Raw genomic sequence first — 16,180 nt, 5'->3', positions numbered from 1 at the left:
TGATTTAACAAACCATTGTTTTTGAACAACTTAATTTGGCCCTTGAGTCTTTCTGCCCCCTGACCTCCTGGTGGTGTACTAGGAGTCTGCTGTTGCACCTATGTAATTTTGCAGGTGGAAAGTGTGCCTTTACCCCGTCTTATGAGCTAGAGCAGGTTTTGTGCCATCTCTGGCCAGCTGGGCACATGATGCACACGAAGGAAGCTTCTAGGCGGTGGGAGAGAGATTAGAAGTTGAATCCTGGGCTCTTGGTACCAAGTCTGTTTGTGGGACAGTTGGGTCATGGCTGCCAATGTGCCTCTGTGGGATCTCTGTCTGGATTTTTCTTTATTTTCTCCATCCACTGCCGGCCCCGTGCTTAGAATCTCAGGTTTTTCTCATTCTGCTGAATTCTCTGCTCTGAATCTGACAAGCCTGCTTCTTTCTCCATTTGGGGTTCCCTGAGCTGGGGTCTGAGGGCTGGGAGAAATGGTAAGGATGCACTATGCAGGGATGCTGCTCCAAGGTGAAGCTGTGTGGGGCTGCCCTGTCCTGGAGATTTGGAGACCCTTTGTTTCCTGCACTGGGAAATGGGTGGGATGCAAACCAGACTTTTGTTAGGCAGGTAGTTTATTTGTGAGAGGGAAATCCAGCCTCAAAACTCCTGAAGCTGGAATGGGGCGCTGAGGTAGAGAGGTTTGTCAAAGGTTTAGAGAAGGTGGTCGGTGTACTCTGGAGAGACCGACAAGCCCCCTCTGCAGGGTCCGAATGTGGTGTGTCCTAGAGATCCTGACGATCCTACTTGCCATCAGATATCACTATATTCTTCCTCAAATATCCCATTCACAGTTACATTCTACTGTCTTGAATATTGATCTCATATCCAGTGACCCTGCTCAATTCTCAATGGTTTATCTGTAGATTCCTTTGTGTTTTCTATGTACACAATCACATCACCTGCAAATAATGGCTGTTTTATTTTGATATTTATTACAATGGCTTGGACCTCCAACACCATATTGGATAGAATTGTGTTAGTGGACAAACTTGTCTTATTCCTGATCTCAGGAGGAGCGTCTTCAATATATTACCATTAACAATGTTTGCTGTAGTATGCTTTTGGTTTTGGTAGATATGCTTTATCAAATTAAGGAAATCCCTTTTAGTTTCTGGCTCACTAGAATTTAGAATTTAAATGTAGATCTTATTTTATTATTATTATTATTTTTAAAGATTTTATTTATTTGAGAGAGAGAGAGCGAGCATAAGCAGAGGGGAGGGGCAGAGGGAGAGGGAGAAGCAGACTCCTTGCTGAGCAGGGAGCCCAGTGCGGGGCTCAATCTCAGGACCCTGAGATCATGACCTGAGCCAAAGCAGACATTTAACCGACTGGGCCACCCAGGTGCCCCTAAATGTAGATTTTAAAAGAATCACAAATAAGCATTGAATTTTATCGAGTATATTATTTTACATTTACTGAAGTGATGATAGAGCTTTTCTTTCTATATTCTAAAAACCAAGTCACTTCCATTGATTAATATTCAAGTATTAAATGAATCTTGTTTGTATTCCTGGAACAAACACAAGAATTAATCCAGGAACACAACTTTGAGATGTAGAACCCTTCTTAGATATTCCTGGATTTAATTTGCCAACACTTTTCTTATGGCGTTGGCATCTATTATTATGAGAGAGATTGATGTATAATTTTCTTATATGTTCTTGTGCCATTATGGGTTCAGGTTACTCTGGCTTCATAAAAGACTTGGGAAATGATCCTTTTTGTTATTTCTTTAAATTTTTGGAAATTTCACTTGTGAGGCCCTGCTAGGCCAGGAGTTTTCTTTGTGGGGAAGATTCCATTTCTTGAGGTGGTATAGGATTATATATGTTCTTAACTTTTCTTGTGTAAGTTCTGGTAAGTTTGATAGATATCGGAGATGCTGAAGTAGAATTCACAAGGGTTTTATTCCTAGATGTACAGGTGGAAGGAGTCCTAGATGGAGGTGAAGATCCCAGGTGTGACTAATGGACCTGGCCCAGTGTTTTGATGGTGCTTGGCAGGAAGTTATAATGGGTGGGTTTTAAAAACTCCCTGTTTATTGATGGTGGCATAAGCTTCTAGCAGTTTGACTATATCCAGAAAACTAAATATTCTTTTGGATACCATCAGGTTGAGGTTTCTCTTAGGATTACTTCAGCAATTCAAGCTCCAGTGGAGACTGGGGTGAAAAGCTGCATGGCATAAAATAAAGGAAATTTGTGACCAGTGCTGAGTCCAAATATTCTGAATATAGAGAAGGCAAAAGACATCAAGGATGTAGCAAGGATGAAGGATTCAACCCATTGTGGGGATTTGTGGATAATAAGAGGAGACTGGCTCACTAATCAGTCTGGGCAGTTTCTGGGGAGGGGCAGAGGAAGCAGGAAGGGGATGGGAGGTTCAGGACATGTGCAAAGAGCAATGGGAATGATGGACTGGAGAGTCTGAACTGGGGAAAGAGGAAAGGGAAGCCATGTGGAGGTTAAGATCTTGTAAGTGGGGGAGCACTTGGTGGGATGAGCACTGGGTGTTATGCTATATGTTGGAAAATTGAACTCCAATAAAAAAAATAAAAAAAAAAAGATCTTGTAAGTGTGGTAGGATCAATGGATTCTAGATCTTAGGTGTTTGCAGAGCTGGGATACTGGAGTGTATGTAGGCTAGGAAGATGGCAGGTGTTGGCTGGAGGATGCAAGCCTTAAGATGGAGGTTACAGAGGGGCTGTTACTGATAGAGTCAGCATCCATGGCACAATCGTAGCAATGAGGAGCTGAGAGAGATGGGCTTCAGGAGCTGAGGGGTCAAGGCTTTAGAAGCATCAGTTATAACATTGTTCTCCGTGTTGGCTGCATATTGTCATCACCTAGAGAGTTAAAAGAAAAATCGATGCCTTGGTCCTCTGTAGACCACATTAAGCAGAATCCCTGTGGGTTAGATTTTTAACATATGTGTATATATGTTTAAAGCTCCCTAGGTAATTTTAATGGGCAGCAAGGATTGAGAATCTCTTACCTGCAATGGTATCAGAAACACCAAAAGAGTTATCTTGGTCCAGGAGCTACCACTTTTCCATAACAAGGGGAAAGACCCACTGCTATAGATGGTATTCACAGAAAGGCTGCTGGGCAGGTAAGTGACAGCCTGAGAGGACTTTCTGAAATTTTTAAGGTGGGTGATGTGGAGTGAAAATGGGTTGGAGGGGCCAATGGGAAATACAGAAGAGTATTCCTTTGCTTAAAACCCACGGTGGGCCCCCATCTCATCAGAATGGAAGTCTAGGCTCCTCCCATGGTCTGCAAGGCCTTACTTGGTGTCTTCCTGCCACCCACCCCGTGGGTTCCTGGCTCTCTCTCTTGCCCATTCTTCCGCAGTCACCGTGTTTCCTTGTCTGACTTCCATCCCAAGTCTCTGCTCAAATGTCATCTTATTAGAGAGACTCTGCCGATCTTATTTAAATACAATGCCGGGGCGCCTCAATGACACAGTTGACTGAGTTGGTCTGACTCTTGGTTTCTGCTCAGGTCATGATCTCAGGGTTGTGAGATCAAGCCCTGAGAGGGGCTCGGCGCTCAGTGCAGAATCTGCTTGAGATTCTCTCTCCTTCCTCTGCCTCTCTCACTTGGGCTTTCTTTCTTTCTCTCTCTCTCTCTCTCTCAAATAAATAAATAACTCTTTAAAAATAAGCAAATAAATGCATGCAATGCCTACCTCCCTACATTCCCTCTTCCTCTTGCTGTGTAGCACTCAGTACCATCTGCAGTGGCACGTGCTTACTTATTTTCTCTGGCCTGTCATCTCTACCAGAACGTAAGGTCCAGGAGGACAGGCACTGCCGTCTATTTTACTCACTGATGTGTTCTCAGGGCCTAGAGGACAGTGGAACAGAATAGATGCTCAGTGAATGTGTGAGGAATGAATGAATAAATATATAGAGCAGATGTCCAACATGATCCTGTGTGTGTGTGTGTGTGTGTGTGTGTGTGTGTGCATGAGCTACACATACCTAAAGGTCTGTAAGGATACGTGCTAGGTGTTCACAGCGCTTCTCGCAGATTCTCTCTGGCTCCTCTCCCTTCACCTCCAACAACGAATAGAAAGGAAGACACAAGGATCACCCGACTTTGGTGAGGGGGAGGGAGGTTGTGGCTGACAATTTGGAGCAAATATTGGCCTGAGCCCTGGCCTGAATCCAGATGAATCTGCGAAATGGAGGCTGCTGGATCTGAATATAAACAAAGATTAGGGGGATCAGGCTCTGAGGTGAAATGGTCAATCTGTGCTTTTATTTTGTGACTTTCCTGTGGGTTCCTATCTGTAAGGAGAAGGTGTAAAATATCACATCGCCTACGGGCAAAGCCGTGGATGAGAGATGCTGGCTCTGCAAGAAAAAGCAAAAAGATCTAGAGATGATAGAAATAGGAATTTTCGAACTGGATTCCTTTAGGGTCATACACCGTAAATTTGAATTCGAATCGAAGGGGAAAGGAATCAGGTGAAGCTATCTGTCTGCTTGAGGAAGGAGCTCCACGTAGTGAAACAGTTAATGAAAACTGTTGGGACCCCGTGATTACAGAGGCAGGTTGTTTTAGACAAACAAATTGTTCAGCTGAGAGAATGGGGCACATTGTACAAAGTTTGGAGAAATTGTAAGTGGGTATGTGGGTCCACGCTAGTCTCAGTATTCAAGTTTGGTCATTTGTACAGAGGATTGATTTACCTTTGAATGGATTGTTGTCTTCCCTTGGCATCTGTTAGGGGACTGAGAGTTAATTTGTTTCTAAAACAGTACAAGGCTTTTTTGGTTTCACCTAGGGGAGTGAATGGGTCTATTTTCTTTCAAGGTTGTGCATTTTTCTGCATTTCATCTAGGCAGAGATAAGAACTGGACGGCCAGCAGAGCACAACAAGCTATTCTTGTAATTCAGATGTGACTGGGCACCCTGAGGAGCCTCTGCTCTTGACCCTACACCCACCTTGAAGCAGGAACCTTGTTATGTTTCCCAGAAAGCATGGCCAACGCAACAAAGTTATGAATGAATAATGACAATTTTACTCAAAGTCTTGGGGAAACCGAAAAGCTCTACCGAATCCTGGAGAGATAGTTTCAGTCTATGACAAAACCCTGTAAAAATTCCCATTAGTCATATACGAATCCCTTTCCAAGGCTCCACCCCATCTTCCCATCTATTCCCCAGCCTGGGGCACCAAGGGCCCTCAGTAGCATCTGCTCCCCCTGCAGCCCTTGTGGCGCCCTCGGCCTGTGGGCATCAGGGGTCCTCTGGGCGCAGGCCCCTCTGGAACACTGCCACCCAGCGCCTGCCGCAAACGTGCCTGGGGGTTATTGGTTGCATCTGACAGCTTTATGAAGCAAAAGGAACAGGAGGGGGGCACTCATTGACTGTTGAGCGTCTGCCTTATGCTCAGGTCATGATCCTGGGGTCCCGGGATCAAGTCCCACATTGGGCTTCCTGCAAGGAGCCTGCTTCTCCCTCCGCCTGTGTCTCTGCCTCTCTCTCTGTATTTCTCATGAATAAATAAATAAAATCTTAAAAAAAAAAGTATCGTAGCTTCAAAAGGAACAGGAGGAAGGGAGGGATCGGTAGTTTGGACCCTCTGTCCCTTACTTCTTCCTCTGAGTCACCGACTGCTCCCAAACCCTCAGGAGCAGCATCCTTGCGTGACTGCCATATCTTGTCATACATTTGTTTTTCAGGTGAAGACCCTGGGCCTTGTCTCAGACAACAAAACCATAATAAGCTCCATAATAAGCCCACCCCCAGGTTGCATTGCACTGCAGTCTCTCCCAGAGACAGATGTCCTTCTCCAGATGTGTTCTGAACTCAATGGAAAAGCAGAAGAGTCACAGTACACAATTGCTGAGCATCATAGTCCATACGTTTAAAATGCCTTCATGGATTGCTGTTCGTAGATTGACTTGCTGTTGCCTTTTCTTCAGAGTTCCATTGCTGTTGCCACTGGGTATTTCTCTCTCTTCACCCTAGTAGGAGAATTTTGCTGCCTAATTGCCATTCATTCATTCATTCCTTCATGGGTCTTGAGCACTCCCTGTGGGCCAGGTAGTGTTCTAGGCCCTGAGGACAGAGGCACTTCTTGCTTGAGAGCAAGAAGGTCCATGTTTTCCCCTTACGAGGAGGCAGACAAGCAGAAAGGAATGTGAAAGGGTCAGAGAGGAGTTGAACCCTTTGAAGAAAGCTGACCCAGAAGGATGGACAGGGCTGTGTTGGGGTGACTGACACAGAGTGAATGAGGATGACCTTTGTGATGCAGTGATACTTGCTGATTCAATCCTTTCAGTTCATGAAGCCAATTTAAAACTTACCTTTTGAGGCTTCTCGGAGTCTGAATTTTCGGGTCCGTGTTCTAAGGTAGATGGCACCACTCTCATTTCACAAGCAAATGGGACTCTAGACCAGGGATCCACAAATTTATACAAAGGGCCACAGAGTCCATGTTTTTGGCTTTGCAGGCCTTGCGGTCCCTGGCACAGTCCTGCCCTTCACAGCGTAGAAGCTGCCCTAGCAATAGTCAGTGAGTGGAAGGGGCTGTGATCCCGGAGAACTTTCTTGACAAAAGCAGGTGGCAGGCTGCCAAACCCAGGGCCCAACTGCTGTAGTTGGCTGACCTCTGAGCTGGACTGTGCTGCGTCTTGTTGACTGCACCCAGGGCCTCAAGGGGAAAGCCCCTTCCCCATTAGAGAGGACATACCCTTAGTTTGTCTTCGTTAGAAAAAAGTACAAGAGTAGTTAGAGTAATTAGGAAGTTTATACAACATGCAGGAAAAATTAGGAAAAAAAAGAGTCTCATCTTTCTTTTTTTTTTTTTTTTAAGATTTTATTTATGTATTCATGAGAGACACACAGAGAGAGGCAGAGGCATAGGCAGAGGGAGAAGTCTTCCCGCAGGGAGCCTGATGCAGGACTCCATCCCAGGACCCCGGGATCATGACCTGAGCCAAAGGCAGAGATGCTCAATCACTGAGCCAGTCAGGTACCCCTCACCTTTACCTTTAGATAGACTCTAAGAATAACCACTCTTTTTTCCCCTAAGACTGACCACTCAATGTATATCTTTCTGGATTTTTCTATAAGCGTGTATATGCCTAAGTATATATGTACAGACATCCAAATAGAGGTTTTCTTTTGTTTATTTCTTTTCCCCCCTCTCCTCCCCTCTTCCTCTAGTCACCTCATCCCCTCCCCTCCCCTCCCTTCCCGCTTCTCCCCAGGGTCCCCTTTCTCTCCATCGCTCCTTTCTCTCTAGCATGTGTGGGATTGGTCTGAAATACTCTTCTGCAACTTGCTTCTTTCGCCCTACATTACATCACGGTACGCCTCTTTGGATTTGAGAGGCAGCATTCCACAGTTGGTGGTGCCCTGTTGTTGCCAACCGACATGACGTGAGTGTCGAATTATTTTTGGTGAATGGTGCTAGGAGCAGGTGGTGGGGGGGGCATTCTACATCTCCATCCCACAACCTGGCTGCTTGGCTGGACTGGACTGTTGGTAGGAGAGCAAGTCTCAGGATACATGCCAGCAGCCGCAGGGCCTTTCCCTGGTAAGCAGGGACAGACAGCCGGCCTGGAGTTTGGAAAGGGGCTCTGTCTCGGTCGTCAGGCACCCTGGGCAGCAGTGGCCTGAAAGGCTGTCTCCAAAGCAGGCACCTCTCACAATAGGATTGGCAAACTCCTCCACACAATCCAGAAAAAGAGGCCCAAAGGGGGCTCGAGCACCTCCTCTCCACATGGATGCTTGGGCTTGCCCTTCATTTTTTAAAAAATACCTTATTCATAGGAAGACTGTGTGCTCTCCTACATGATCCAAGCAAATCACCAATTCCCTCCCCCTTCTTATTTGGAAAAATCAAATAATAGTATAAAAATATGATTATAATATAATAAAGAGAATGATATAATAAACAAGGAGATAGCCTTCACTCAGATTCATGATAACATTTTCCCATGTTTAATTTGCCTATTTTTTTCCCCTGAAAAAAGGATACCTACACTCTCTCTCACACACATATACATTATAAACACATATGAATATATATTTAAAATTTTTATTTTACTTCTAATTAGGGTTCCAAAAGAAATCACAATTCTTATTTGTCCTGTCAAAGCTATTTCTAATATCCCTTATGCCTTATTCCTTAAGTAGCCCTCAGGGACTAAATAAAATTTATTTTTCTTGATTAAGTCCCTATCTTTTGTTCAGGGGCTCAGAAATATCGAAGCTAGGGCGCTTGGCTGGCTCAGTAGGAGCATGGGACTCTTGATTTGAGGATGTAGGTTTGAGCCTCATGTTGGGTGTAGAGATGACTTAAGAATAAAGTCTTTAAAAAAATAAAAAGAAAGAAAGAAATGGAAGAAATGTCAAAGCTGAGGCCTATGTGACTCTCTTTGCTTCTCTTTGGGTTGCCAGATGGTCCACTGGAGTGTATGTACCATCAGGGCAGGGATTTTGCTCCTGTCATCACACTCTCCCCGCAGTCTGGAAAGAGAGCCTGGCACAGAGCAAATACTCACTAACTAAATGTTTGTTGAGTGGCTTGTTGTGGCTCCAGCTATCACTTCAGAAATCCAGGTAGCAGAAATGAGGTCAAGATGCAAAAGAAGGGATAATCCATATGTCAGGAGAATAAAACATTTCCAGAAAAGCCAGAGGCAATGGAGTGACATAATCCATAGCTCAATCCACTTGAGCTACATTGGCCAAAAGTCAGGGCTACCTGTAAGAGAGTTTTCAGCCTGGCATGTGTCTGCCACACACACAAATATTAGTGCTCTGTAAGTAAGGAAGGAGGGGGAATAGCTATTCAGGAGCAGTGGTATTTCTGCTGGACCCTGGGCATGTGCATGCAATCTTATCCATGCAAGATCCTGAGTGTCGAGAGCACGAGACATTACTGGATGGTAGATAGATGCATGTGGCCAGGCCACAGGGAAAGAAACCACAGCCACTGCTTCTCAGAAGACTGTTCAGAATCAGCAGAGAAACAGCCTGGTGGTGAACTTGTGACTGCTTCTGTCTGGGTGACTCACACGTCTTATTTGTGTCCAACTGAATGGATCTGACGGGTCAACACAATTTCTAAAAATCCAAGACGGGCTTGGAGATTCAACAATGGGCCTGAGCTGAGCTCTCTTACCAGTCAGTTCTGAACTGTCAAGATAATGAATTGTTTAAACCAGACAGCCGTTTTCCCTTGTGAACTTGGTGGCCTTCGCCTTTACACATCCTGCTCTTGCCCTGGGTTGGCAAAACTGTCTTCACAGATTTTCTGTGCCTCATGCATATCCAGGACTGGCTACAGGGGTGGCCATGTGATTGGTGGGTCCCAGACAAAATGAAAATGTTGGGCCCCTTGCTTAAAAATTATTAAGAATTTCAAGATGGTGACTGTAGAGCTTTTAGCCAAGTGTGGAAGCCTCTGAGCATGGGATCCTCTGTGGTTGGACAGGTTACAAGCCTGTGAAGTTGATTTGGTGTATATCTAGATGTGATGAAACCTTCAAGGCTCAGGCAAATTGTCTCTGAGTTATTTTATTTTACTTTATTTTATTCTATTTTTTAAAAAAATAGGCTCTACACCCAGCATAAAGTCTGATGTAGGGCTTGAACTCACAACTCTGAGATCAAGACCTGGGCTGAGACAAAGAGGCTGATGCTTAATGGACTGAGCCACTCAGGCACCCCTTCTCTGACTTATTTTTGACAGTTAATCTGAAGGCTCCATCCTATGAGGCTGAACCTCTCTGTGTTGGATTACATTTTTCCTGCTTTGCCTGGCAATGAATTCAGACTACAAACACTGATGACATTTCAGAAATTGTTATTTTATTTTATTCTTTTAAAAAAATCAGCAGCAATTAAGAGTGGCTGCCACAGAAGAATTACTCTGGTTAAATGAGGGGACTGGCTGATAATTTGATTTTACATGTCTTCCTTTGTATGAATGTACTGAAATATCAGCAAAAGAAAAATAAAGGGGATGAACCCGTAAGGACAAAATGAGCATGAGAGAGCAGAGTAGTTGAGAAAAACTAATGAAGACAAATGATTCTTAAGCCCCTGAAAAGGGCAGGGAGAAGCCAACAAGACATTAGTTAATGTGAAAAGTCCCTAAAGACTCCTGAGCTGGAGATGCGACGCTATCTCTAGAAGCAGGGGAAGACTGGTGCTAAAAACAAGAAGTCAATTGAAAGTCCAAATGAAGAGTGGTTGTACCCCAGATTCCTTACCTTGCCCCAACAGAAAACTGGGGCAACTTTTTACTTGAGAGAAATTGAACCCCAGAGCTTTTAGATTTGGGGATCCACACATAGTTGAGGGCAGTCTATGGTGCCAAAATCTCTTAAGAATTTCACTAGCCTGGTTAATCCCACTTGACTCCTAGAATGCTGGTGGCCAGGCTCACAGCTGACAAGCAGGGTGCAGAACAGTCCTCTCTGGGCACCACAAACCAGAATGACAGTGCTATTCATAGTTCACATCCCAGGAGGTCAGTGTCTCTCTCAACTGACCTTTGGTGGAACCTATGAGCCAAGAAGCCCTTCCCAGGCATGTTGAGCTGTGACTCACTCTTAAATATGAGTGGACAGCCAAGGCTTTTTGGGGAAAGACACTAGAATGAAAGACAAGATCAAAGCCAAGAACCAGAAAAGGAACTCAGAGGAAACGGAGTATAGAGTGCAGATGTCAACTCCAAACACTGTAATGAATACAGATGAGGGCTGAGACAGGGTGTGTGAAAGAGCCACTCCCCATCACTTTTTATTTCCATTTCTTATTTTAATTATTATGTTTTTGTAGCACTATCATCTCCTGATATCATATAGTTTATCTGTTAGTTGTTTACTCTGTCACTCCCAGTTGAATGTAAGCCCTATGAGAGCAGACACTCTGTCTTGTTCATTTTTCTATCACCAGTACTCACAAGGCAAGTGCCTAACAAATATTTCTTTTTTTAATTTTAATTTTTATTTATTTTTATTTTTTCCTAACAAATATTTCTAATTGAAAAACTGTATCCATAAACAGGAACATGGCACTATAAAAAGAAGAGCAGGAAAGATACTGAAATATTAATAGTGTGAGAAGAAAATTTAAAAATTCAAGGGTGCCTCGGTGGCTCAGTCAGTTGGGCATCTGCCTTGGGCTCAGGTCATGATCCCAGGGTCCTAGAGTCGAGCCCCACATCAAGCTCCCTCGTCAGTGGAGTCTCTTTGTCCCACTCCCTCTGCCCCCTTCCTCCTTCCAAATAAATAAATAAAATCTTAAAAAAAAGAAGTGAAGAAAATTTAAAAATTCAATAGACTTGCAAAATATCATTGGGAAATTCTCCTCAAATAAATGTAGAATAAAATAATGGAAAATAATAGAGAAAACAGAAGAAAACGAGATCAAAGAGCTTTAAAATCTGATGAATATAAATCCCAGAAAGAAAGAAAAATTGGAGGGGAAAAGATTATAACAGAAACGAGAAAGAAAAATTTCTCGGACTAAAAGACACAAATTTCCAGAGTTTAGAAGTTAACTGAGTGTTTGGGAAAACAAATGAGGACAGAATTGTCTCAAGGCACATAATCATAAAATTTCAGATTGTAGGGATAAGAGAAGGTCCTATAAAATTTCCAGTGAGCAAAAAGAGCCGACAACTAAAAGGTAAGAACCAGAACAGTATTTGGACTTCTCAGCAGGAGCCCTGGAAATCAGAAGACAGTGGGGTACAATGTTCAAAAGACAGAGAAGGTGATCACCAACCTTGATTTTCACTTAGACAAACTATTGAACTAATGTGATGATAAAATAGAGAATAGCTCAGACCTGCCAGGTCATTAAAATATACCTCATATGCATCCTGTCTCAGGAAGCTTACACACACACACACACACACACACACACACACACACACACAAATAGCAAAATAAACCAAGAGAGAGGAGGAGCCAGAGAACGGAGAATCTAAAGAAGAGAGAAGGTAAAAGAGTATGTATCCTGAGGTAGTCCTAGAATGACAGCTGTGCCTCAGATCAAGAGGGCAGTCAGCCAAGAAAGGAGCAAGAGTGTGTAAGGCCCCTGGAGATGTGTCTTTGGATTAGTGAATTACCTTAGTGTATTTACTTGTATTTACTTAGTGTTGGAGATGGGTTTTTAGTTCTTTTTGGAAATGGTTTGGGGATAGTTTGAGTATGTGTCCATTATAGGTGAATAGAAAACTAAGTGCATGGAAAACTAAGGCAATGATTAATTGAAGAAAAACAGAAAGTCATATGAGAAAGGGTATGCAATCTTAACATACCAAATGACTCAGCCATGAATAACATTTTTATAGCCAATAATGTATGCATTAAATTTTAATTTAACGAAAAAAACTTGACATAACTTTATTAAGAGAATAATCTAGAAGGGATATAGAAATATAGGTGTGGTGTGTGAATTAAAACAACTAAACCCTTGTTTTCTTTCTTACGAAATCAAGAGTTAAAATCTTGAAAAACAAAATAAACCGTAACCATGTGACCTAGAAATAGGGCAGTAAACACGATAAACAAATGAAGGAGTTGAAAGTGATCGCTTTGGGGTGTGGAGACTGGGAGTAGGGAGGAGTGGAGCAGGGTAGCTTTTCCTTGTTATAAAGCCTCGTGGTAAACTGCATAATGAAGTCCTTTGATAAGAAAAAAATAATTAAAAAGCAGTATGCTAATGAGGTGGCAATCTCTCACATGGCCTCATGTATCCCCGAGTAGCCTCATGGTTCCTGTTCACAATGAGGGCTTGAAGACAGCTCCATCCTTGTGGCTAAGTCATACGGGATGTGGTGTCTTCTTTGAAGCCATCACGAGCTTATCATGTTCTTCATTTTTTTTTTCTTCATTTTTTTTTTAAAGATTTATTTATTTATTTGAGAGAGAGCGAGAGCAAGTAAGCAGGGGAGGGGAAGAGGAAGGGCGGAGAGAGAGGGAGAGAAAGTCTCAAGTAGACGCTGACCTGAGCACAGAGCCCAACACAGGGCTCAATCTCACAACCCTGAGATCATGACCTGAGTGAGAACCAAGAGTGAATCCCTTCACCTACTGAGCCACTTAGGCACCAACGTTCTTTCACTCTGTGGGTCAGTGGTCTGGGAACCAAGGGATGGAAAGGGACACGGAGTCTCTCATTATACATTTAAGGATAAACAAACATGCAAATAGCACACAAGCATTTGGTTATTTCTCCTGCCTGAAAAACCTTCTTTAAAGCCCATGTTCCCCTCCAACTGTTGCCCTATTTTTCTGCATCAGTTTATAGCCACATTTCCCTTAGTAGTCGTCCACTGTCTTTAATCCTTCTCTCATTTTCCCTTGAGCCCATTCCAAGAAGCTTTCACTCCCACTACAATACCAAAAACAGTTCTTTTCAAGATCTTTAATGGCCTCCGTGTTACTAATCCAATGATGAATTCAGCTTTTATCTTACGTAACGTATTGGCGGTGTTTGACACAGTTGACAATACTGGATTCCCGGAGACACATTCTTTGCATGGCACTCACATGGCTCACTGCCCAGTTTTCTTTCTACCATTGGCTGCTCCTTCTCTGTCTCTCTTGTGAGTTCCTCCTCCTCTTCCCAGACTCATGTAGATGTACCCAGGGTGCAGTTTTCAGACTTTCTTCTTAGTACTTCCCACTACTCTTCACCTAACCTACACTCACTCTAGCATATTTTCGTGGTCTAATATTGCTTTAAATATGATCCATAAGCCAAAGACTCCCAGTTTGCCAGGAATTGCTACTGTCTGTCCTTTCCAAATGTGTCCAGCACCTGACCACTTCTTATCACCCCTCTATCTACTCTTCTGGCTCAAGCCACTGAGACTTTTTATCTGGATGATTGCAGTAGTCTCCTAAGTAGTCTCCCTGCTTCTGCCTTTGTCCCTTTGTAGTGTATTTTGAAAAATTCAACAGCTGGAGCAGTCCTTTTGGAACCCAAGTCATACCATGCCCTTTCTCTGCTCAAGTCTCTTCAATGGCTTCCTCTGTGACTCTCCTTTCAGGGAAGTCATCTTTTTTGACATTTTAAATGGAATTTCTTGATAAAATTTTGAACTTATATGTGTGAATTCATAAAGCATCATGGCATATCTTCTTGGTGGCACACGTCTTTACCCAATAGAAAATGACATTGCAAGGGGCATCTGGGTGACTCCGTCAGTTGAGCATCCAACTCTTGATTTCAGCTCAGGTCATGATCTCAGGACCAAGTTCCATGTCAGGCTCTGTGCTGAGTGTGGAGCTTGCTTGAGATTCTCTCTCTCTCCCTGGCCCTCTCCCTGCTAGCACTTTCTCTCTCTCTCTCTCTCTCAGAAAAGAAGAAAGAAAGAAAGAAAGAAAGAAAGAAAGAAAGAAAGAAAGAAAAGAAAATGACATCATAAAATTGGTTGGGTTTTTTTGGCCTCAAGTTTTATCTCATTAGGTTAATATTGCTACATGTGCTTCCTTTTTAAACATCCCCTCCCCTCCATCTGTTACTCTACTAGAATACCCTCAGCTATGCTGCAATAACATATAGATACCAAATATCTGTCTTAAAACAACAGTTTTTTCTTTTTTCCCCTCACTCTTATTAAGTCTCCAAAGCGTATCGTCAAGAAATGCTTTGGCTGGTAGAAGACGAGAAAAGCTGGAGGGTCACACAGAGGCTTTCTATGGCTTCAGCCTGCAAGTGACAGACATCTCTTTTTCTCACATGTTTTTCTCACATGGCCAGAACCAGTCTTCCATGTGTCCAGGAAGGAGGAAAATAAGTGGCATTTGGGGAACAAAAAGCACGGGTCTCGCCTCAGTTACTTTTCAGGCTGCATGTGTTGGAGGGTCAAAGAGCACGTGTACCATCAGGAGTGGTACCTGTATTTTGGTTATGACATATGTTTTATTGTTAAAAACACCACCACCAGAAACATATTTATGTAATTCCCAAAGTCAGCTCTTTTCTTGTCTCCTGCTTCTGGTTTAGGGCAGGTGCGCAGGTGTGTGTGTGTGTGTGTGTGTGTGTGTGTGTCTGTGTGTGTGTGTGTGTTTGTGTCCTCTCAGGCAACTCCACTGAAGAATTCCATGGTTCTTCCAATTTTTTTACACTTCACAACAGTCTTAAGACCTAATTATCTTTTTTTTTTTAGAGATTAAGAAATGACGGCTAGAGAGGTTACGTGTCTTATCCAAGGTCACACCGCAAGCCAGTGGCTGAACCAGAATTCCGGTGCCAGGGCCTGGACTCCTGGCTGGGTTTCAGGGCTTATCCTGCATTCCTGGGGGGAGAACCTCCCAGAGAGGAAGGCGCCTCTTGCCATCCAGCCCCGCAGCTCTTTGCTGCCCTCTCCTGACTTCCTCCCTTACGACAAGTGACAAGGTCCCTCAGTGAACCCGGTGTGTGCTGGTGGAGGCTCTCCTTTGCCCTCTCTTCTCTGCCCTCTGACTCCCAGGTGCTGAGAACACCTGTCCGGACTAGTAAATATCATCACTGATTAATGTTTAAGAGCAGCAACTGTGACGTTAGAGTACATGCTTCATATATAGGTGTATGCGTTAGAGTACCCTAATGCATGTACCAGCTCTGTGCTGGTGGCTGTGCATGCATAATCCCAAGGACTCCTCATAAATACACCATAGGAAGGGCTGCTAAGCCTCTTACAAGGAAGAAAACTGAAGTACAGAGAGAATGCTCCTGCTCTGATCCTCCCCCTGGCCAGTGTTGGACAAACGTTTATTTAGTTTGATTCTTTCCTTTTTGCATTCGAGTTACACTGAAACTTGGAGGCTGAGAGATTACGTCCTCTGCTGATTTGCGGCCTCCTCTGTATCCACAGTATAAATTCGTTTTCACAGAGGCTCGCGTTGGGATGTGCCACAACAAACATTTTCTGAGCACTTTCATCTGTTCTTCCATTCCACGATTATTAAATGCTCACAAGCATTTAAGGCAGGCATCTATGAACAACACAGACAAATCCCAGCCCTCACAGAATATACTAATACATTCCAGAGGATCTAGGAATAGATTGTCTTCCTAGTAGTTTCTCTGCATTTACAAAGCTTGTGGATTTATGTTAGTAATTCCTTGTTTATTGTGTACAGGGTGAAGGTTACTGGAAGGGAGG

The sequence above is a fragment of the Vulpes lagopus genome, chromosome 11 (assembly GCF_018345385.1).
Source record: "Vulpes lagopus strain Blue_001 chromosome 11, ASM1834538v1, whole genome shotgun sequence".
Lineage (NCBI taxonomy): Eukaryota > Metazoa > Chordata > Mammalia > Carnivora > Canidae > Vulpes > Vulpes lagopus.
This window is presented reverse-complemented; position numbering follows the sequence as displayed.